At 43.2% G+C, this 24,054-nt stretch overlaps 1 pseudogene; it reads left to right on the plus strand.

The window, feature by feature from the left end:
* Window positions 1–1,011: 1,011 nt before the first annotated feature.
* LOC145354082 (glutathione synthetase-like) lies at window positions 1,012–23,900 on the plus strand (annotated as a pseudogene).
* Window positions 23,901–24,054: the final 154 nt, after the last annotated feature.

Raw genomic sequence — 24,054 nt, forward strand, 5'->3', positions numbered from 1 at the left:
GCTTTGAACATTGAAGGTGTTATAGATATGCAAGTTGTTAAAATTTAGGTACAGAACCTCCTTCAGAACTGTGTTTACATCCAATATCTAAAACTATTCTTTCCTAGTGAGAAAACATACAGGGGGGTTGGGTATTCTCCCAGCCTGCTGCACTGCTCAAGCACAATGGGCTAGGAGACATCAGCAGAGGCCGTTTCGCAGGCTTCCCGTTGGGCATTGCAGCCTTGGCAAGTCTGCCAGGTAAAGATTTCCAGCGTAATCAGCTTCACACTGGAAATCTATGCAGAGCTGATTACAATATGTAAATCAGGATTTCAGTGTCATTAGCAGATCCGAACTGAGGGCTACAGGCCTGTTAGTGTCTCACCCCCGATTAGATGTGATTCACTTCAGCGGGGTTTACTACTGCTTCCCACTGATGGGGAACAGGCGGCCAAGCCCATTGGAGGGATAAGGTGGGGGACAGTGCCAGCCTGGCATCCTTGCACTGCCCAAGGGGCAAACTGTCACTGCCCAAGTGCCACCTTGGCATTGCCCACCAGGCATCAGGCAGTGCCAAAGGGGCAGACATAGGGGTAGAGTCTATTTGGGGGGGGGGGGGGGGGGGGGCATCTGTATTGGGGGGGAGGACTCGCTGCCACCCTGCAATCGGGATCGCAGGCAGAGGGAAAAAGTGATAGGGGTTGGCCATCCAGGTGGTGGAGGGGAGGGGGGAGCGGGGGTCACGAGACCAGGGCTGGTCAGATGGGGTGTCAGGGATATTCGGGCTAGCCAGTGTGGGGATGGGGGTAGGGATACATATGGACTGGCCTGGGGAGGTCTAGGAGTCCAATGATCAGGGGGGTGGGGATCCAGAAGGCCAGCGGTGGAGGGCTGCAGGGCTGGCCAGTAAACATGCAGTGAGGATCCTTAAGGCTTTGCTGCCACCTTGTTAAGTAATTCTTCTACTCTCACTTGCAGCACTGTAGAAGTGGATGAATTTACTGCTGGTCTCTTCCGCATCTACAAGCAGGTGCTCGAAGAAGGTATTACCCAGGTAGTGATCTTATTTTAACCTAACTGGGACAGATGGGGAAATTGAACCTATCCACAAGTGATTGTTCTGTTTTCCTTGGGATTATTGATTTTAAACAGCAGTGCGAGGGCAATTGTCTGAATGTAAAAGTCTCTAAACTGTGAGAACTACTGACAGTCCTGTGCTGTGCTGTTCAGTAGATTTTTAAAATTCTCTCATGAGATATGAGTGTTGCGTTTGTTGCCCATCCTTAATTGTCCTTGAGAAGATGTGTTGCCACCTTGAACCTCTGCAGTGTGATTGACTAGACATAGCTGTGGCTGCAACAACACCACTTCATTCATATGCACTCATTTGAGTCGAAAGCACCTTGCATATGCTCCTTCAACCCAGGCACATATTAGCATCATAGAATCCTACAATGCAGAAGAAGACCATTTGGCCCATCAAGTCTGCACTGGCCACGATCCCACACAGACTCTATCCTCATAATACATTTACCCTAGCTACTCCCCCTTACACTAAGGGGCAATTTAACATGGCCAATCCACTTAACCTGCACGTCTTTGGACTGTGGGAGGAAACTGGAGCATCCAGAGAAAACCCACGCAGACATGGGGAGAGTATGCAAACTCCACACAGTGACTCAAGGCGGGATTGAACCCGGGTCCCTGGCGCTGTGTGGCAACAGTGCTAAACACTGTGCTACTGTGCCACCCCATATATCTCAAGGTTATGTATGTATCTACCACCACAAAGTTATTCAGGAAGTAAAGCACCCAATCTGAATAGAAGAAAACTGTAGTACCCAGAAGAAACCCACACAGACACGGGGAAAACGTACAAACTCCACACGGACAGTGATCCAAGCCAGGAATCGAACCTGGGTCCTTGGCGCTGTTCCCCCATGTCTCCCACCTTGTCCCCCATGCCTCTAGATAATGAGGACACTGCAGCCATCTTGAGTGATGTTTGCAGAAAGAAAGTGGATAAGATTAGTGGGTCATGTGGGACAAAAATGTAGATCTTCAAATTCTTAAGGGGTTGAACACTACTTAAAATCTATGCATATGAATTTTTGAGTTAAAAGTGCCCACTTCTTGCTTTTGTTCCTTGAATCAACTAAGATTTTTTTCCCTTCCTTTTCCCTATTTTAATCTATTACTTTAGGTAACAATAGATCTGACTACATGTTTGAGAAAGGATGTGATCACAGCAGTTCCTTGAAACAAATAGAAATAAATACCATTGCTGCTGGTCTTGCAGGACTGGTTAAGCGAGTCTCAGATGTACATCGGTAAGAACTCAACTAGTGATTTTTACAGCTTAACAAAAATTGATTTCTCTTTTGACAGACACAAAGCATTATCTTTCAACTGCAGCAGGAGGAGGCTCATGGAACATTTATATTAGCATGGACCAAAGGGGCTGAATGGACTTGTCTGTTCTGCACAAATTCTGTAATGATATTTATTGAAATATTCCTTCATGGGTTGTAGGTGTCACTGGCAAGGCCAGCATTTGTTGCCCATCCCTATTTGCCCTTCAACTAAGTGGCTTGCTTGGCAATTTCAGAGGGCAGTTAAGAATCGACAACATTGCTGTGGGTCTGGGGTCACATGTAGACCAGACCATTTCTTTTCCCTTCCAGATTTCATTCCCTAAAGGACCTTTGTGAATCAGATGGGTTTTTATGACAATCGACAACAGTTTCACGGTCATTCCAGAGACTAGCTTTTAATTCTAGATTTCATTAATTGCATTTCAATTCCACCAGCTCCTGTGGTTGGATTTGAACCCATGTCCATAGAGCATTAGTCTGGTTTTTTGGTCCTGTATTACTCGTACTACGCTACCATTTCCTTTTGTAGATGTATATATGTATGGGCAGCATGGTGGTACAATGGTTAGAACTGCTGCCTCACAGCGCCAGGGACCCGGTTCAATTCCAGTCTTGGGTCACCGTCCATGTGGAGTTTACACGTTCTTCCTGTGTCTGCATGGGTTTCCTCCAGGTGCACGGGTTTCCTCCCACAGTCCAAATACAAATGGGCCGGGTTGATTGGTTATGCTAAATTGACCCTAGTGTCAGGGTAAATATGTGGCTTTATGGAAATAGGACCCGGTTGGAGTTGTGGCTGGTGCAGACCCGATGGGCCGAATTGCCTCCTTCTGCACTGTAGGGATTCTATAATTATATATGCTCCGCCACTACTGCGCGTGAGAACAGGGAATTTGGAACTCAGCCAAATCTCCATTCTCTGCAATGGGAACAGAGGATCCCAGCCATGGGCAAGGTCAGAGAGTCCCAGCCATATATTTATAGTTGGCTTCCTAATGACTCTGATGTATCTTCTCTGGACTAGAGTGCTGAAAGGCTTAAGGTGCCTCAGCTGTTCCCCCGCACGTGAGCCAAGATGGTGAATATCAACCATTATATCAATCATGTGATCATTGCCATATCTGATTATGTTCCCATTAAAGTTCTATACATGCACATGGCAAAAGGAGAGGAGAGGGAGCAAACAATCAACACAGGGACCCAGAGCAATTTCTCCCCCCTCTCCCATCTTCAGGGCAGAGAAGCTCTTGTGGCTTTTATTACTCTTTTAATTCAGACGTCAAAGGTCACATCCTTGTACACTAACCTGCACATCTTTACAAGGGATGAACCCATCACACAAACTTTTGCTTAATTTTGCCACCTTAAAGCACACATGCTAAGTATGTACCTGCACCAAGTGTAAGTATGTTGATATTTCATGCCTCAATTGAGTCATAAATGTCATTTATAAACATGCAAAAAACCCATAGCCTATCACAAATGTAAATTGCCTGTCATTTTCTTATGTTTGTCTAATCTTAATAATCTAGAATCTCTCCAGTGGCAGCTGCGAGGGGTTTGCAGGCAGGTGTCAATCTATAGAAAGTTCCTTCAGCAGCTAGTTTGTAATGGACTTTGTGCCAGCAACAGCGGGTGGCATGGTGGCTAGCACTGTTGCCTCACAGATCCAGGGACCAGGATTCAATTCCAGCATCCAGGTGACTGTGTGGAGTTTTCACGTTCTCCCCATGTCTGCGTGGATTTCCTCCAGGCAGCAACACTCAAGGTGTGCAGGTTGGATTGATTGACCATACTAAATTGCCTCTTAGTGTCTGGGGGATTAGCAGCGTAAATGAATGGGGCCACAGGAATACGGCTTGGTTGGGATTGGTGCTGGTGCAGACTTGATGGGCTGAATGGCTTCCTTCAACACTGTAGGGATTCTATGAATATCCCCAGAGAATAGTTGAGCATTGGCTTGAAAGGGAAAGACTGGATTAAATATAAACAGCTAAACAGAAGAGTAGGCCAAAGGAATCAAACTGCCGAGACCATTCAGCCCATCATATCTCTGCTGGCTCTTTGAAAGAGCAAGCCAATTAGTTACACTTCCATGCCCTTTCCCCATCATTCTGAAAATTATTCCCTTTCAAATATTTATTTAATTCCCCATTGAAATTATGATTGACTCTGTTCACATTATCCTTTCAGGATTCCAACTTGGCTGCATTAAAAATATTGTCTCATCTCTCTCCTTGTCCTTTTCCCAATTATCTTAAATCTGTCACTTCCTGCCAGTGGAATCAGTTTCTTCTGATCCATCCTTGTTAAAACTCTTCATTTTTGAACACCTTTCCTTTATCTTCTTTGCTCGAGAGTAATCTGAGATTCTCCATTCTTTCCACATAACTGCTTGATATCCGTCCTTGAATATGGTTTGAGTTGGCCACAATACCCTAGCTAAGGGCTAATTGTTGACAAGTGTGTTGTAACCTCCTTGGTTTCATACTCAAACCTCTGTTAATAAAGTGTTTTTTTCTCATCTTGACAACCTTATCAACTTGTCCTTCAAGGATTTGTGTACAGGAAGTGCTAGGTCGTGCACGTGCTTTAAAATTACACCATTTAATGGTGCCTAGTTTTTAAACACGTTGACAACATTTATAATGCCTCTTTTCTGATGTTTCATGCAGACGCGTCCTTAACTTCTGGGGAAAATCTGATGAAGCAGCTAAGATCTTGACTAACAATGCTGTAAAAGGCATTGCTGAAGGAATTGCAAAAGCCTGGCAACTGTATGGGTCATCAGAGTAAGTAACGTTTGAACTTGAGATCAGACTGGTAACTGGTATTGTGGGGTGGGTGGAAAAGAAAGACACTTGAATCTAGAAGCAGTAAATTTGGTCAACAGTTGGCTGGCAAGTTTTGTGCTGGATACCCTGTCTCTTTCAAACATGCATTTGTTCTAATTTTTTCCTCAAAGCTTTTGCCTCTTGCTTGTGTTTGATTCCATACATATTTCTGGTCTTTTGTGCCTTGTCTACTTTTCATTTTTTAGTTAAGTGGGGCAGCATGGTCAGTGCAGGCTTGGAGGGCCAAAGGTCCTGTTCCTGAGTTGTAATTTTCTTTGTTCTTTGTTCTTATGTAAATCTAGATAATGTTTCGAGAGGATGTACCCATGGAAACCGTTACAGTTGAGCCTAACTTTAAGGATCGAACACTGTCTGGTATTGCTGATAATATTTATGTCGGTCTAGTGATGATAAGCTTTAAAAGAATATGATAATGTCCCAACTGTGATAATTGTAAATTATAGGTTTCCCAAAAACAATTGTTTTATTATGCTCTGCCTCCAACCTTTTGAACCTCTGCCATTGAAGGTTTACTTAAGGTATTTTACCCAGTACCATATCAGCACGGATAAAAGTGATTTACTGCTGCCATTTTATACACAATTACTACTCTTTTTGGTGGCTACATCATGTTACCATCACCAAACCTGAAACAAGTAGAACTGTCACATTCTTTGACTTTACTTCCTACTCCCTTACCTAAAGAATCTATATGACAAATTATCCAGTCCACTCCACATACCGCAGATATCTAGAACTCCACAATTGAATGAATCTACAAATATGATACTCATTACCTGGTGACCAATAGGGTTCCCTCTGATTGGTCAGTATCATCTCCTTGCCTTCCAAACAACGTGTTGTCCAAAAAATCCTGTTTTTCATTTTTGGGCAATTCAATGTGTAATGATACTTTAGAGTCACATCTGAAGCACTTGGTAACCAACCCTAGGTTAATCCTGGGGTTCATCATCCTTCCATACTCCTGCCTGTTACAGCTCCAAAAAGGGTCTCTGTACTTGTGCTTTTTGTTTGTAATTCTTTTTTTGTCCTAATGTTTGGGCCCTATAATCAAAAAGTCTTGAAATGCTGCTAGCATTGTAACCTCCATCTTTGGTATCATTGCTAAAGAGCTCATTTTAAGTTGGTAAAGACTGATTAAGCCTCATAGGCATTCAAGAAGTCATCTTTCATATAAACTTTATGTCCAGAGTTCCAAGAGAAAGTTCAACCTTTTTCATTGTCCAGTTCCTGAGGGTCTAGTTCCAAGAAAGTGACTAGCTCGGATGGGGCACCCAGACAAGCACTCAGATTCTGTGCAGACTAGCTGGCGGGGATATTCACAGACATCTTTAATCTATCCTTACACTGATCTGAGGTCCCTACCTGGTTCAAGAAGACAACCATCATCCCTGTACCAAAAAAAAAGCCAGGCAGCATGCTTTAATACCTATCATTCGGTGGCTCTGACATCCATCATTATGAAGTGTTTTGAAAGGTTATTCATGGCAGATCAATCCTGGTCTTGCAGATTGCCCAGATCCAGTATACTTTACCTATCACCGCAACAGGTCTACAGCAGATGCATCTCCCTGGCCCTGTGCTCAACCCTGAAACACTTGGATAACAAAGACCCTTATAATAGACTTCTTCAACACCATTATCGCAACAAAACTCAACTCCAAATTCTGTGGTCTAGGGCTTGGCTCTTCCCTCTCCAACTGGATCCTAGACTTCCTAACCCACAGGCCACAACCAATAAGGAAAGGCAAGAACATCGGTGCCCCGCAAGGCTGTGCCATCAGCCCCTTACAATACACCTTATACACCTGTGACTGTGTGGCCAAATTCCAATCCAACTCCATTTTCAAGTTTGCAGGTGGCACCACTGTAATGGGTCAGATCTCAAACAATCATGAGACAGAGTACAGGAAAGAGATAGAGAACCTTGTGAAATGGTGCAACGACAATAATCTCTCACTCAGTGTCAGTAAAACAAAGGAGATAGTTACAGCTTCAGGATGCATAGTGGAGGACATGTCCCTGTCTATATCAATGGAGATGAAGTGGAAATTGTCGAGAGCTTCAAGTTTCTAGATGCCCAGAACACTTTGCAGCACATCTTGCTCCCAACAGGACATGAAAAGTACTAAAGCCATCTCTAGTTTTCTTTTCAGTGGAGATTTAACCCATGTCAATACATTGATTTCATAAAGTTCCATTTCACAGAACAGTGCTGAAAGATCATATCCTGCCACCTTGTATCTGATTTCAATCCAGTCTAGTTGCGGCACAGAGGCAAAGCAGTTAGCATTGCTGCCTCACAGTGCCAGGAACCCGGGTTCAATTCTGGCCTCGGGTCACTGTCTGTGTGGAGTTTGCACGTTCTCCCAACTTCTGTATGGGTTTCATCCAGGCGCTCCGGTTTCTTCCCATGGTCCAAAGATGTGTGGGTTAGGTTAACTGGCCATGCTAAATTGACCCCAGTGTCAGGGGGATTAATAGAGTAAATATGTGGGGTTATGGGAATAGGGCCTGGGTGGGATTGTGGTCCAGGCAGACTCAATGGGCTGAATGGCCTCCTTCTGCACTGTAGAGATTTTACGATTTTATGAAATGATCACTGGCAGGCAATGATCCTCTGCTACCAAATGACAGAGAAATTCCCAAGCCTAGTTGTGAAGGAGGTAGAGATGGAGATGGAGATTAGGTTGCTTTGGTGGAGCCTGTTTAATACTTGTCACAGAAATTGCTTACCCACTCTAACACTCTCCTCTAGTGCTGGCTAACTCTTCTTTATACACACATCTGAGCATAATTTACTAATCAATACACACCTCTTCACATTATTACCCTAAACTACTAGATATTTAACATCCATCAACAAAGCCTATTAGACGCTACAGCTAACTCAGTAGCATTCTTAGCATCGATTCAACAGATAGTAAGTTGTAGGATCAAAGATCACTCCAGTGATGTGAGCTTCATGCTCACAGTGCAGCACTTCCTTGGTACTACATTGCAGTATCGGAGGTGCCATATTTCAGATGAGATGTTAATCCAAGACCATGTCTATGTTGTCAGACAAATGTAAAAGTACCTATGGCCCTATTCCAAAGGTGAACAGGGAAGTCCAGACCAATGGTTGTCCTTCAGAGAACTTTACTAAAACATTATCCCTCTATTACCATATTGCTATTTGTACACCATATGGACTGCGGCTTGAGAAAGCAACTCACCACCACCTTCTCGAGGGTCATAAAGGATGGGCAATAAATTCTGGCTCAGCCACTGAAGCTTACATCCCGTGAATGAAAAAAACAAATGTCTTCTGTGCAAGAATTAGCTGCAGATCTTCTACATTACAACAGTATGCGCCCATCAAACATTACGTAAAGCACCCTTGGGTACTTTATGGTCAAGGCAGCATATAATTTTCAGAAGTTGTTCTGAAAATAGAAACAATGGCCAGAATTTTCCAACCCCCTCCCCCTGCAACAGTGTCTTTCTAATGGTAGAGGCAGCTTGCCATTGCAGCCAGTGGGATATTCCGATCCCGCAAAAGCCTAGGGAATTCTGCATGGCTTGCCTCTCCAGCCACAGGCAAACCAACAATGGAGTGTCGACATTCACTGGATCAGAAAATCCTGCCCATACTGTTAGTTTCTTTTCTTCATGGAACTTTCAGGACAGATGCAAGAATAGATAGAATGTTAATCCCACAATATGGCTGATAAAAGTCTTGGCATTCAGTGTAATAATAACTGAGTTTGGTCACCATAAACAAGGGACCCAGTCAATGTATTTGATTTGGTTTCCTTAAACTGCAATCTCAGACCTGGGACATTGTGTTTATCAGGAATTCAAACTGAATTGATTGTTACCTGGGATACCAAGCTCATTGTACTTTTCTGTGTTTTTATCCAGGGCAGTGGTTCTCTTCGTGGTTGAAAAGGAATATCTTTGACCAACGCTGCTTGGAGATGGAGCTGTGGTATAAGTCTGTATCAACTGGGCTAGGTTAGGGAGGTTTGGGTTAATTTGATTTAATATCTGACTACATTTTCATTGTGAGGAATGGTGAGAAATGGACAGCGTAGATTTACTACAGTCAGTTCGTTTCAGAAGTTGCTAAATATTTTTATTGTATTCACTGTTTCGAGTGAAATCACAGGCTATTTTAAAGTACTTCTATGATTTCTGTAGAAATATTGAGTGGATCAACACATTGTGAAATGTATCTCAACTAAAGGAAACCAAAGCCGCGCACAGTATTTGTAGAATCATAGGGGGCAATCTGACTAAAAACATTCTAAGTGCCAGATGAATGTGAAAACAGGAGAATTACAGATCCATTTTTTCAGCAAGGCCTCAAATGAAATCTTCCTCCACTTAGTGCAAAAAATGATGCACAATCTGATTCTCATTAGCAGGGGGGTGGGGGCAGGGCCTAAGTTCACCCACAAGCTGGCTGCTCACACTAGAGGGCGCTAACGTACATGTGCAGATCTCTGTTCTGTGCAACAAAAACAGAGAGAGATCTGCCAGTCATCTCCCCATGGACATTACGTCACCCCCCCGATTGCTGGCCTCCCCTGCTGATCATACCATCCCCAACCCCCAGATATCACCCCGATACTCACCTAGGTTGATCACCCCTTCCAAACCCCTCCCTCAGTCCCTCAGTTGGTCGCTGCCCCAGCTAATCACCAATTGCAGAGTGTACAGCGCCCCCAACCGCCTCCTCTTAGCCCTGTCCCTATTATGACCCCATCCCCTTCCCTTAGGCCCTGTCCCTATCATGGCCCTGTCCCTTGGCAAAGCCTGGTGGCCAGTGGCCAGTGCCAGGGTGCCAGGCTAACAATGCCAGGGTTCCAGCTGGCACTACCCAAGGGGAACTGCTCCTACTAGCCCCAACCACCTGGATAGCCTCATATCAGCAAGGCCACCACATCAAATCCTCATTGACGGTGACCACACATGCTCCTTGCTGGTGAGAACCTTCACAGGTGAGGCTGTTAAGGTAAATGAGCCTGGACGAGACTGTCCAGAGCTCACTAATTATATTAAAATGTTGTTTTAAATATTTAAATCAGCTTCTCACCCTTCCCAGGCACGAGGCTGATCACGTCTGAAATCCGGGGCTGTTAATATCATGAGAGCTGAGAAACCAGGCACAATCTTACCAGCCCACTCCACCCATTGACTAGTATCCTGAGCCAGTAAAATTGCCCCCATACAATTTTACAACACAAAATGAGACCATTCGATCCATCATGTCTGCACCAGCGACCCAGCTAGTACAATTCTCCAGTCCTATCTCCATAACCCCCTAAATTCATCACTTTCAACTATGTATCCAGCTCTTTTGAAACCTCCTGTGGAATCCACCTTCACCACTTTCCAAGGCAGCACATTCCAAATCCCAAAAATTCTGTGAGTAAGGTTTCTCCTCATCCCACTTCTAACTCTCTTGCTGACCATCTTGAAATTGTGGCCCCCCCCAGCCACTGAAATACCAACTAGTGGAAGCAGAGCATCCTTCTTTACCCTGTAAAAATTGTTCATCATTTTGAACATCTCAATAACGTCATTTCTTAACCCTTTCTGCTTCAAGGAGAATAAGACCAATTTCTCTAATCTTTTCTTTTATCTAGAATTCCTCATTCCTGGTGTCATTCTAGTAAATCTTCTTTGCATTCTCTCTAGGGCTATAACAACCTTCCTTAAATAAGATGCCAAGAACTGAAAGCAATTCTGAATGTGACCTCACCAATTCCAAAAGACATGCCGTAAGACTTCTTTACTCTTCTATTCCAATCACTTTTTATCAAGAGCTAACATATCATTTGCCTTCTTAATTGTTTGCTGCCTCACAAATTAACTTCGTAATTCATGTACAAAGACACCCAAATGCCTCTGATTGTAAACATTTTCAAGATTTTGAATTTTTTGCCAATGTTGATAACTTCACAATTGAGAAGTCTCACAACACAGGTGAAAGTCCAACAGGTTTGTTTTGGAGCTCTGCCCCTTCATCAGGTGAATGAAGGGGCAGCACTCCAAAAGCTTGTGCTATCAAATAAGCCTGTTGGACTTTAACCTGGTGTTGTGAGACTTCTTACTGTGCCCACCCCAGTCCAATGCCGGCATCTGCACATCTTCACAACTGAGAGTATTGCATTGCACCTATCATTTTCTTGCCCAGTTACAGGTATAGTAAGTAGCACAGCGGTATTGTTACTGGACTAGTAATCCAGGTACCTGGACTGATATGCCAACTACATGAGTCCTAGTCTCACCATGCAAGTCGGGAAAGTTTGAACTCAATTAATAAAGAACAATCTGGAATAAAAAGCTAGGCTCAGTAATGACGATCGTGAAAGTACTGGGTTTCAGAAAAAACACCCAGTTTACTAATTCAGTGAAGGAAATATGCCATCCTTACCAAGTCTGGTCTACATGTGATACCAGACCCAGAGCAATATACTTAACAGTTAACTTCGCACTTTGCGACATTATAGCAAACCATTCAGTTCTTTTGAAGTTAAATAAAAATAAAACAGGATAGACTACCTGGGCATCAGAAATGACAGTTGCATACCCTACTCAGTCAATCCTGCCAGGTCTTTCTGAGTAACATCTGGGTACTGCTGCCCAAAATGGAACAGCTGTCCCACTGACAAGTTAAGCAACAGCCTGACGTAGTTATACTCACTGAATCATACCTTACAGACAATATCCCACACACCACCATCACAATTCTTGAGTATATCCTGTCCCATTGGCAGGACAATGGTATACAGTCTGGAAGGATTGATCCTGAGAGTTCTCAGTGTTGGCTCAGGACACTATGATGTTTCAGGGCACTGGGTCAAACATGAGCAAGGAAACTGTTGCTGCTGATTGCTATATATCCATCTCCCTCAGCTGATGAATTAGCATTTCATATGTTGAACATCATTTGGAAGCAGTACACAATGTAGCAAGGGCACGGGATGTATTCTGGGTGGGGGGAGTGAACTTCAGTGTCCAGCACAAAGAGTGGCTTGGAAGCACCACTACTGACCATATGGCTGAGTTCTGAAGGAGATTTTTGCCAGATTAGATCAGCCGCAAGTGGTGAAAAACTAACAAGAAGGGAAAAGTTATTTAATTTTGACCTAAACAATCTACATGTCGCAGATGAATCTAACCAGGGCAGGAATGGTAGCAATAACAACGAGACAGTACTTGTGGACACAAAGGACAGGATTTCCTAGCTGCACTCACTACAAGAATCAGAAAATCCCACCCGAGGTCAAAAGACTTTTGCATGACTTGTGTCTGGCCCGCTATGATTCCCACGGCAGGCATGGTGAGAAAATTCTGCCCAAAGTCCTATTTCCATATTGAATTTTCACATTCATAAACTGCACTGTTAATCTTTTTTGGCTTTTTATGTTTTATGACCCAATCTTATTACTTAACAAAAGATACAAAGTTTCTGGCATTAGGTGGTTGAAATGAAAAGTATTGAACTGGATAAGAATAATTGATCGGGATTTCACTGCACTGAAGACTTTGTAATGCAGACTATCCCAGTAGTAGGGTGAAACATACTTTGCTGAGCAAAGTGGAGACTTGCTGTCCAGGGACCGAGATCGTAGCCATGTCCAGAACTCTCTCAGTGAATCAAACTGTTGTGCAGAAAAGAAAGCTGAAAACGTCTATCTGTGAGACCCCATGGATTCCACTCTAAACCAGAAGCAAGGTTCCCAAGAGAAAACTACAGGCCCTGGGGCAGCAGGGTGGCACGGTGGTTAGCACTGCTGCCTCACAGTGCCAGGGATCTGGGTTTGATTCCTGGCTTGGGTCACGGTGTATGGAGTTTGCAAGTTCTTCCTGTGCCTGTGTGCGTTTCCTCCGGCTGCTCCGGTTGTGCGGGTTAAATTAGCTGTTGGTGCAGCTATTAGTGCACTTGGGAGTGTTCAGCAAGTGCTGCCCAATGAGGGGGTTTTGCAAGCCTGGGCTGGTTGAATATGGTCTGTACTCTGCCTGTTACAAATGTCCAAAGGAATGGGCTATTTGATTTGATCAGCCAGTTGTTGGGACATAAAGCCCATGCACCTAGCATTGTACCAGCACTGAAATGCATTGACCATGCTAAATTGCCCCTTGGTGTCAGGGGGACTCTGGGGTAAATGCATGCAGGTAGGGCCTGGATGGAATTGTGGTTGGTGCAGACTTGATGGGCTGAATGGCCTCCTTCTGCACTGTAGGATTTTATGATTCTGTGTGGTAATTATTTACTGGATTTGGTTCTTGATGTTAAAACCTATGGGATGTTGCTCTTGGGAAGGAGTACTTTTGGAGTTTAGGAAGGTAGCTAGGTTTAGACTGGGGAGTAATTTGAATATACTGTTTGGGTAACCATTATCGTAGTTAATTTTAAAAGTTGTTATTTACTGTTGTCTTTCGTGTTGTCTTTTTTAATGTACAGTAAACATTGTTTGAATCCTTTACAACAAGACTTTCCACACTGGGTTTCATCTCTTTTCTCACGTTTTCCCAAATTACAAAACAAAATAGTTAAGAATCGGCATTCCCTCCTAGGATTTGGGATGCCTTTGCACTGTACATCAGCAGGGTCCTTAATACTGAGTGTATTCTGTGTTATCCAGTGCATTGTACGCTTCCTTACATCAGCCTGAATGTGCACTGAGAACTGACGGTGTTAACCCATTCTGTATACCAAGGAATGTAAAAGACAGCAAGGCATGGAAACAGAAATGCATGGAAAATAATGTGGAGGAAGAGAATGCAAAGTTAGCCTTTGCCAATACAGCAATTTTCATTATTTCCCCGATATTTCTGAGAGAGAGAGAGAAGTTGCCAAAATTTTATGTCTTGCAATCATCTGGATCAATGCGAGAATGCCAAATTTCAAGTAATCCCAACAATTTATACAATAGGAGAAAAAGATTTTGATTTGTTGGCTGGTCAAGATATTACCATGGAGAAAGCAACGGGAAATTAGAGACACCCATAGTGTAAGGAAATTTGTACTCAATATGTAAGCATGTTAGTACTTAGAGAATTTGTACTGAACAATTGTACCTAAACTGGGTATGAAATATGGAATCACGGATAGTATTAGAGTGTCTTCCTTGAAGTAGAATTAGGATGGGTAAGTAGAATTGGGATGGGTAATCAAGTATAGCTGATTTGTAACCTAATATAATCAAGTGTAGCAAATGTGATCAGAGCAGGAGACCCAGAGAAGTAGTATAGCAGTTACTTATTAGCAAATGCAAACAGCAGTCACTTGGGGAGACAATGGGTACTATACAGCTGTCCAGCTTAATATATGATCGTAACAAGCAGGAAAGAATAAAGTGAGCATGTTTTTCTTCACATTCGGCCTAAGTCAGCTAAACCACTATTGTTGTACAAGCAGAGTCGTAAAGATAAGGGCAAAGGATGTAACTACCATGGTTTCGAGAGGAAAAGAGACGTAACAATGGGTGACCAATCTCAAGCAAGGTAAATAAGGGGTCAGTACAGAAACAATGGTGGCTAAACGAGGTCGCATTGTAAAGACAAGATAAGAATCTTGAGATATGGAGCTGAAATGTGCATAAAAAGACTGTAAGCCGAGGGCTCTGTGGAGTGTTCTGGACATCCCGGCTTTATTCTCTTGTACTGGAAAATAAAGTCTACTGCTTGGAAGATTACAACTCAGACTCTCTGTTTCAATCGGGTTAAATAAGTTGTCGTCTTGGGGAACCACGACAATAGCTCCCAGGTAATTGAAAAAAAAGCTCTTGAACATATTTGTTTTGTGTGTAGAGATTGGTCCCTGCATATGAACATATGTTGTAAGCATAAATGAATCACATTAAGGGCTCAACTGATTATCTTAAATTAGTTGTTAGTGCAGCTATTAGTGCACTTAGGAGTGTTCAGCAAGTGCTGCCCAATCAGAGGGTTTTGCAAACCCAGGCAGGTTGAATATGGCCTGTACTCTGCCTGTTACAAATGACTAAAGGAATGGGCTATTTGATTTGATCAGCCAACTGTTGGAACATAAACCCCATGCACCTAGCATTGTACCAGCACTGAAATTCATACACGCTGCTGCTCAGCTGTGTAGAAGACAGAGCATCTTTTTGGACAGGCAGCAGCAGGTTAAAAATGGCACTTGTGTCGCCATTGCATAGTGGCAGCCTGAAGCAGGTTGCTTAACCTGTTGTTCAAATTTTTGAGCTATTTTCCTTTCCAGGGTAATTTGAATTTCAATTTGAAATTGAAACATAAGATGGAAAGCTTCACCAACAAGATTGTTCTTTTCATTTTGCTTTATCTGTTCAGAAATATTTGTGTAATAAGAAGAAACTTTCTGGACATACACGAGAAAGGGTTCTTGGATGAAAAAAGACTTTTCATGTGAGTTTTTTTTTGGTGTTTCTTAATTTGATATGATTTATTATTGTCACATGTATTGGTACACAGTGAAAAGTATTGTTTCTTGTGCATTATGCAGACAAAGCATACTGTTCATAGAGTACATAGGGAGAAGGAAAGGAGAGGATGCAGAATGTAATGTTACAGTCATAGCTAGGGTGTAGAGAACGATCAACTTAATATAAGGAAGGTCCATTCAAAGGTCTGACAGCAGCAGGGAAGAAGCTGTTCTGGAGTCGTTTGGTACATGATGTGAGACTTTTGTATCTTTTTACCGACGGAAGAAGGTGGAAGAGAGAATGTCCAGGGTGCGTGGCGTCCTTGATTATTTTGGCTGCTTTTCTGAGGCAGTGGGAAATATAGACGGAGTCAGTGGATGGGAGGCTGATTTGTGTGATGCACTGGGCTTCATTCACGACCCTTTGAAATTTCTTGCGGTCTAAGTCAGATCAAGAGCCATACCGCGCTGTGATACATCTGGAAAGGATGCTTTCTATGATTCATCTGTAAAAATTAGCAAGAGTCTTCTTGGCAAGGTTTTGCTCCAGGTAACTGTTCTTAAGGTCAGACAGGAATGTTTTACCAAAATAATTAGCTTTACTCTTAAACCATAACGAATGCATTGTAGTTGGATTTCTACGTGGAGGACTTTGGGTTTTAGTTTTCTCTCTGGTTGAATTTTGTTTGTCATAATTTATGAGTAGATTTGTTCTCCCGAAGATGTTGCTGTATGACTTGGACATCAAGGATGAGCAAAGATTTTTAATAATGATTGTCCATATTGTGTTAATGTTTAGAGATGGATATGGAATTGCAGTTGCTTACTTTCGCACAGGATACAATCCAGAGGATTACAACGATGATGTGAGTGCTCACAATTCCTTTTCCCTTTCTGTTCACTCTCACTGACAAGCCAAGCTAATAGTCCACCTGTTTTCAGGTCAACTAACCCTGCACAGACCATAGTTCAGATGCAGGACTTTCTTGGTTTTTATAGTATTGATTGTCATGGAAATGGTGATCAAATGTCCTGCCTGGCTTGTTCTTGCGCATCGTGAAAGAACTGATCAAAGGGACCACCTAGTGACCAGAGCCTGCATCTGCATCATTTCAGTTAGTGACAGAACTGAAATTGAAATATTGACCCAACCATTTACAAAGAGTAAGCTCTCTGTTGCAATTGAAGAATGGTCTCTGTGATAATCTTACTGAGGCCAGTCTTCCATCACCAATCACCCTTTATTTACTGTGCTCTCAGAGTGTTGTTCTGTGGATACAGAGTACAGGTCAAACCCTAAGTCTTTTGACTGCCGGCCTAAATGGAGCCAGCTGGTTTTAAACCCCTCCACCGCTCCTTCCCTATTGGGCAAGCCTCCAATCGTCTAAAGCAGCGTTCCTATTCTATGAAGCTCATGAGGAGATCTATTAACAATCCCCCACAGCCAGCATAACATTTCTCTGCCCTCAAGTCCATCCTTGATGGTCACCTCAGCACTTCACTGGAGCAAGGACGGTCACCTCAGCACTTCATTGTACCGCAAGCCCACGGATAACCTCAAGATGCCCCCCTTTTCCAGCTCCACCCTAAACACGTTAAAGAAGCCATCCTCTATGGACAAGTCTTTCGTATACACAGGATCTGCTCAGATGAGAAGGATCGAAACAGACACCTCCAGACGCTGAAAGATGCCCTCATAAGAACAGGATATGGCCCTCGACGCATCAATCAACAGTTCCAACTTGCTACAGCGAAAAACCGCACCGACCTCCTCAGAAGACAAACACAGGACATGGCAGACAGAGTACCCGTCGTTGTCCAGTACTTTCCCAGAGCGGAGAAGCTTCGACATCTTCTCCGGAACCTTCAACATGTCATTGATGAAGACGAACATCTCGCCAAAGCCATCCCCACACCCCCACTTCTTGCCTTCAAACAACCGCACAATCTCAAACGGACCATTGTCTGCAGCAAACTACACAGCCTTCAGGAGAACAGTGACCACAACACCACACAACCCTGCCACAGCAATCTCTGCAAGACATGTCAGATCATCGACACGGATGCCATCATCTCACGTGAGAACACCATCCACCAGGTACACGGTCCATACACCTGCAACTCGGCCAACATTGTCTACCTGATATGCTGCAGGAAAGGATGTCCCGAGGCATGGTACACTGGGGAGACTATGCAAATGCTACGTCAACGGATGAATGAACACCGCTCGACAATCACCAAGCAAGAGTGTTCTCATCCTGTTGGGAAACACTTCAGCGGTCACGGGCATTCAGTCTCTGATCTTCGGGTAAGTGTTCTCGAAGGCGGTCTTCATGACACACGACAGCGCAAAGTCGCTGAGCAGAGACTGATAGCTAAGTTCCGCACACATGAGGACGGCCTCAACTGGGATCTTGGATTCATGTCACACCATCTGTAACCCCTGCAACTTGCCTCGGCTTGCAAAATCTCACTAACTGTCCTGATGGAGACAATACACATCTCTTTAACATGTGCTTAACCCTCTCCCCACTCACATTGTCTGTAACTTTAAGACTTGATTATCTGTAAAGGCATGCATTCCAACCATTATTTTGTAAATTGAGTTTGTGTCTTTATATGCCCTGTTTGTGAACTGAAATCCCATTCACCTGATGAAGGAGCAGCACTCTGAAAGCTAGCGGCTTTTGCTACCAAATAAACCTGTTGGACTTTAATCTGGTGTTGTGAGACTTCTTACTGAGTTTACTCCAGTCCAACGCCGGCATCCCCCTATCATGACTCATCTGAGGCCATCCCTGAAGTTCCTCATGTGGACTGGGCCATTGATTTTGAACATTCTTTCAGTCCAGATAGAATCATAGTTCTTCTGGTTCTCCTGTTGGGGCTTCACCCTCCCCATCAGGTTTGGCAAAAGTGAGCATAATCTTGCTCAAAACCGCCAACTCATTAACAATCTCACTGGGACGATTCCTGTAGTTGTGTGACTGGTAGTCCTTTAGTTGAATAAAAATCATGCCAGTTTGGTCTCAAGGCATGATGCAGGTTTCTTTTTCATGTTGAGCTTAAAAGACTGCACCACTCAGCCAACCCATATAATGATGGGTACTGTCCTAATGTGTTTGATTCCATTGGGAAGCATGAAAGTCTGAAGCTTGATGCTAGTAAAGGCTGTGCCATAGTCAGAAACCAAAACTTCAGGTATCCAGTGCATGCAGAAACTTTGTCGTAGTTTCTGAATGGTAGTAAGGAAAGTGGTGGAACCCATGCAATGTATCTCCAGCCATTTGGAATGCTCCTCAACCAGAATTAAAAACGTGCATCCCAAAAAAGGCCCAGCAAAGTCTAAATGCATTCACACCCAGGGCCTACGAAGACACTCCCATGGATATAGGGAGGCCGAGGGGATCAGTTTTTGATTCTCTTGGCAGATTCAAAGAACAAGAATTTCCAGCCATGCTCAGCCCAAGGCCGGAAAATGCCACCCAAGGTCAAAGGACCTTTGCGTTGTCCATGTTTCAACTTCTACGTTTCCCATGGTGGACGAGATGGGAAAATTCCAAACACAGTGTCTAACTACATCAGTCAGGGTGTATCAGGTGGAAGCAATGGGGTATTGCCTTGTTTGTTTAAAAAGCCCCAGCAGCAGTATATGGTCAGTAACTACAATGAAGCATCTGTTGTAGACATATTGATGGAATTTTTTAATGCTAAGGTCATCTGACAACCCCTCTTGATCTGGGAGTACCTCCACTCAGTGTCCAGAAGGATGCGTACACAATAGGACTGTTTGTTCCATCTCTCCAGAACCACCCCCTGTGAGTGGAGGTATCATGTGTCAATATCCTTTTTGGGCTCAAAGTGGGCCAATAAATCAGAGGACAAAAGTTGCTGTTTAATGTTGTTGAAAGCCTCCAGCTGTGGCGCCTCTCAAGACCACCTTGAGTATTTCCTTGGTAGGGCTTACAAAGGGACCAGCAAAGAAGCTAAATTAAGAACAAGTTTCCTGCAATAATTCACTAACCCCAGGAAGGGTTTCAATTCTGTTGTGTTCCTTGGAGTTGATGCCCTCTTAATGGCTCTCACCTTGTCCTCCATGGGATGAAGATCCTCACCATCCACCTGATAGCCCAAATAGGCCACTGCACTTGCTTTGGAGACATTTTTTTTCCCCATTTCAGGTGTACCCTGACCTCTGAAAATCATCATAAGACCTTTTCCTGGTTCGTGAGGTGTTCGTGTTCCGAAGTCCCTGTGACCAAGACATTGTCCAGGTACACCGCTACCTGAGACAGCCCTTGGAGTATGTTGGACATGCAGATGAGACTCCAAATAGCAGGCGAGTGTACTCGTATGGGCCTTTGTGGGTATTATTTGTTACATACCTTTGGGAAGAGTCGTCCAATTCAAGTTGTGTGGATCATATCCAACTTCAAAAATATTTGGCCCCCCCCAATAACCGGGTGTACAGGTCTTCAATCTGGAACAACCTTCGGAACCTGGTTAGAAAGTGGATAAGGTTCCCCAGCAGTTAGCCCTGCTGTGTTAAAATGGTATTGTTGGAGCATTATGGAAGGTTTTGGTTCATAATTGCCTTTAAGCAAGTACCCCAATTTATTAAAGGTTTTGGAATAAGGGGCACCCCATAAGTCAGACTTGTTATTACATTGAAGGACAGGCCATTAATAGGGTCACTTTCTGCTTCTCATCCCTCTTAATACTGCTGGCCCAGTAATGGCCCATAAGTAATGCATGTGCTCTGTATGTTGGGCCCACTCTTCTATGCATCGTAGACTTCAAGTTTACCAAAAAGAGGCATTTGAATCACCAGCAGATTACTTGTCTCAAATGTACAGATGGTCTGGAGGATAAAAAAACTCGCTTTACTCCTCGTCACCAATGTAATAATCTTAGAGGCCAATCTTCCATCACAATCACCCTTTATTTACAGTGCTTTCAGAGTACTGTTCAGCCTTTACTCGCCTAATGGGGGAGTGTGTATTCTATAAGGCCCATGGGAGACCTATTGATAATACCCCATGGTCATCATAACAGTCTCTAAATCGGAGCTTTGTTATTGAGAGAAATCACACAATGGGTGGTAGAAAACTGGAATAGTCCCCCCTCAAAATTCAGTGGATGCTGGGGCCAGTTCAAGCTTTCTAAACTGAAATTGATAAGAAAAGCAGGAAACATTTAGAAGGTTGTGTGAAAATAGTTCATCTGGAATATTACCTAAATTAAACAAAAGGGATTTGTGCAATGAAACACAGATTTGAATTAGTAAATGGGTAACTTTAGGTCTAACACCAGGAGGGTGTACTTCCTGAAGAATGTAAGAATCTCAACAGAATGTTCTATACTGAATGGAGGAAGCAAAATTCTTGAATTACTTTAGCAGCAATTAAGTAGGTTCTGAGGGGAATGAAGAGTTATTTTGCATGTATGAAATAATATGGACCACATGGGCTACCTCATCCTTGAATGTACTGTGACCTTATGGAAAATTGGTCAAATGAACCACCTTGTGGCCAGAATCTGCCTTGTTTTCGGTCTTGCGACAATGTTGAAGTTGAAACATTGACAGAAAAATGTGATGAGAAATTTTGAGAACCGGAAGTAATGTTTGTGAGCAAGTGGTACATGTCTTACATTGGATTTATGATAATGTTGCGCTATGTTGACAGACAATCATTATGCCCATTTAACTTTTCATTCCTTTTTTGCTCCAGTGCTGGGATGCAAGATTGTTGATTGAGCGTTCCAAAGCAATTAAATGTCCAGATATTGCCACTCAACTTGTGGGAACCAAAAAAATACAACAGGAGCTTGCTCAGAGTGGAGTGGTGGAGAAGTACTTAACCGACTGCCCAAAATCTGCTGAACAAATCTGTGCCACTTTTGTTGGCCTGTACAGCATCGATGAGGTAAAGACAGTTGCAATTTCCAGCTGCAAAACTCTCCTAATGATTGCCCTCCTGGGGGGCAGGAAGGAAGTTTCTCACAAGTAGACTCATGGATAGTAAATGGTGCCACACACTGGGATTTGGTCTATGCTTAACGAAAGTTAGTTTTGCAGTAAGAAGTTTGCTATGCAAAATGTAGCCACGTGGAGTTAAAGGCAAGGCAAGGAGAGAGTTAGTTAGGGTAGCCTTCCTTCTCAACTTATTCCTGAGTTCAAAATGAACAGGTTCAAAACTTAAATTGTCTCTGACACTGGATTTTGAGTAAACCTTGGCCTTTTTTAGTTTTTTCCCCAACTATTAAAGTGATTGCAGTTCAAAACAAACAAGTACTGTGCTGGTCAGGTGATTTCTTTGAAAAGGCATTTTTGGCCCCCAGTCCAAAGATGAATCTATGATCTTTTTGTAAAAAAAAATCCAAGTGCCCAAATAATGCAACATTTTTAAAACGCTCAGTGCATGAAGAAACAAATGCAGGACTTTCTTTTGTATATTAATAAGAGCTTTTCATCAATAGTTTACTTCAAACTGTAACACTGAAATATTCCTGTGAAATTCACAAGAAAATGTAAATGTTATCATGAATGCTTAAAGGGGGTTACATTAACTTTGCATAGAGACTGGTGCATTCTTACAATACTAGTTAAGGCATTGATTAGCTGGCCCATGAAAGGAACAAGATCAGTCCCTTCAGCCCTCAATCCTATTCTACCATTTAATTAGATAATGGATTACCTATTTGTTTGCATTGTTTTTATGTTACTCAGAATCCTCCTTGAACAAAAATCCATTAATCTCAGTCTTGGAATTTTCAATTGACCCTCAGCTTCAATGACATTTTGGAAGAGGAGAGAGTTGCAGGCTTCCACTGCCCTTTGGATAAGGAAATGCTTCCCGACATCACTTAACTGCGATTTTATGGTTACATCCTTTGGTTTTGGCCTCTCCCCACCGCCAACCAGCGTTAATAATTTCTCTGAGATAACTGAAGGATCTTATAGGGCATGTACCTCACTTACATCATTCCTTAATCATCTCATAAATCACAGAATTCCTACAATGACCCATCAAGTCTGCACTGGCTCTTGACAGAATATCTTACTCAGGATCTCTTCCTCACCTCCCCCAACCCCAAAATCCCCATAATCCTATGCATTTACCATGGCTAATCCATCTAACCTATGCATTTATCATTGCTAATCCATTGAACCTAAGCATCTCGGAAAACGAAGGGGGCTAAATTGCATGGCCACTCCCCCTAACCTGCACATCTTTGAACTGTGGAAGGAAACCAGAGCACCCAGAAGAAACCCATGCAGACACAGAGAATGTGCAAACTTCTGCACAGATAGTCACCCAAGGCTGAAGTTGAATTCAGGTCCCTGAAGCTGTAAGGAAGCAGTGCTTACCACTGTCACCATGCTGCTCCCACCTCAATAGTTCAAAATGGAATGCACACTTGGTCTGTGCAGGCTAAGAAACAGTAAGAAGTCTCACAATAGCAGGTTAAAGTCCAACAGGTTTATTTGGTAGCATGAGCTTTCAGAGTGCTACCTATTCATCAGGTGAGTGGCTCACCTGATGAAGGGCCAGCGCTCCGAAAGCTCATGCTATCAAATAAACCTATTGGACTTTAACCTGATGTTGTGAGACTTCTTACTGTGCCTACCCCAGTCCAACACCGACACCTCCATAGCAGTTAAGAAAGGCCTTGCATCAACTCTTCACCCACAATTAACACTGGGGCACCTAATTGAGCAACAGTAGGTATGTTCCTATTGTCCGTGCGCTCTTGTAGTGAATACAGGAACAGGCGCAATCATGATGTTCCTTAAGCTTTCTAACACAGTCTGGCTCATTGTATCAATTGTACTTGAGGAGATCCAAGGGAATCTCTGTACCAGAAACAAAAAAGGAATTGATCTAATGGTAGAATTATTGGTAGGAAAAGGAGGAGCTAATATTCACGAATGCAGCTACTGGAAATCAGGTTGTGTGCCTAAAATCCAACTCCAACGTGAACGAGAGAGCTCCAGGACCGAAAGGAATGGAAGAGGAAGTTAGAGGGTAAGGGAGAGGGGAAATATTGAGAAGCATGCTGGTTGGGTTGATACACTGAGTGTGACAATCAAACTGGGTTTTCTCACAATGACGGACTGAAGAAAATTAACCCTCGAGAAAGCAAATGACCTTCCACCTCAAATGATTAATAGTTTAACTTGGACGTTCTTTGTGTTGACAGGGTCCTGAGGGTGATGAGATAATAAAGAAAGCAATGGAAGATCCTGAAGGCTTTGTATGATGAGGGAGGTATGACGATGGCGCACTCTGATTATAAATTCAAGGCCAAATTATTCTCTTGTATTTGGGTCCAAAGGTCACCCGAGAGCAAAGAATGTGTGGTCTGACCTTTCCACCATCACCCTGTCAGTAGGAAGTGTCAGAAATAATTCATT

Source organism: Carcharhinus amblyrhynchos, chromosome 16, assembly GCF_965287045.1.
Source record: "Carcharhinus amblyrhynchos chromosome 16, sCarAmb.v2.hapA, whole genome shotgun sequence".
NCBI classification, from domain to species: domain Eukaryota; kingdom Metazoa; phylum Chordata; class Chondrichthyes; order Carcharhiniformes; family Carcharhinidae; genus Carcharhinus; species Carcharhinus amblyrhynchos.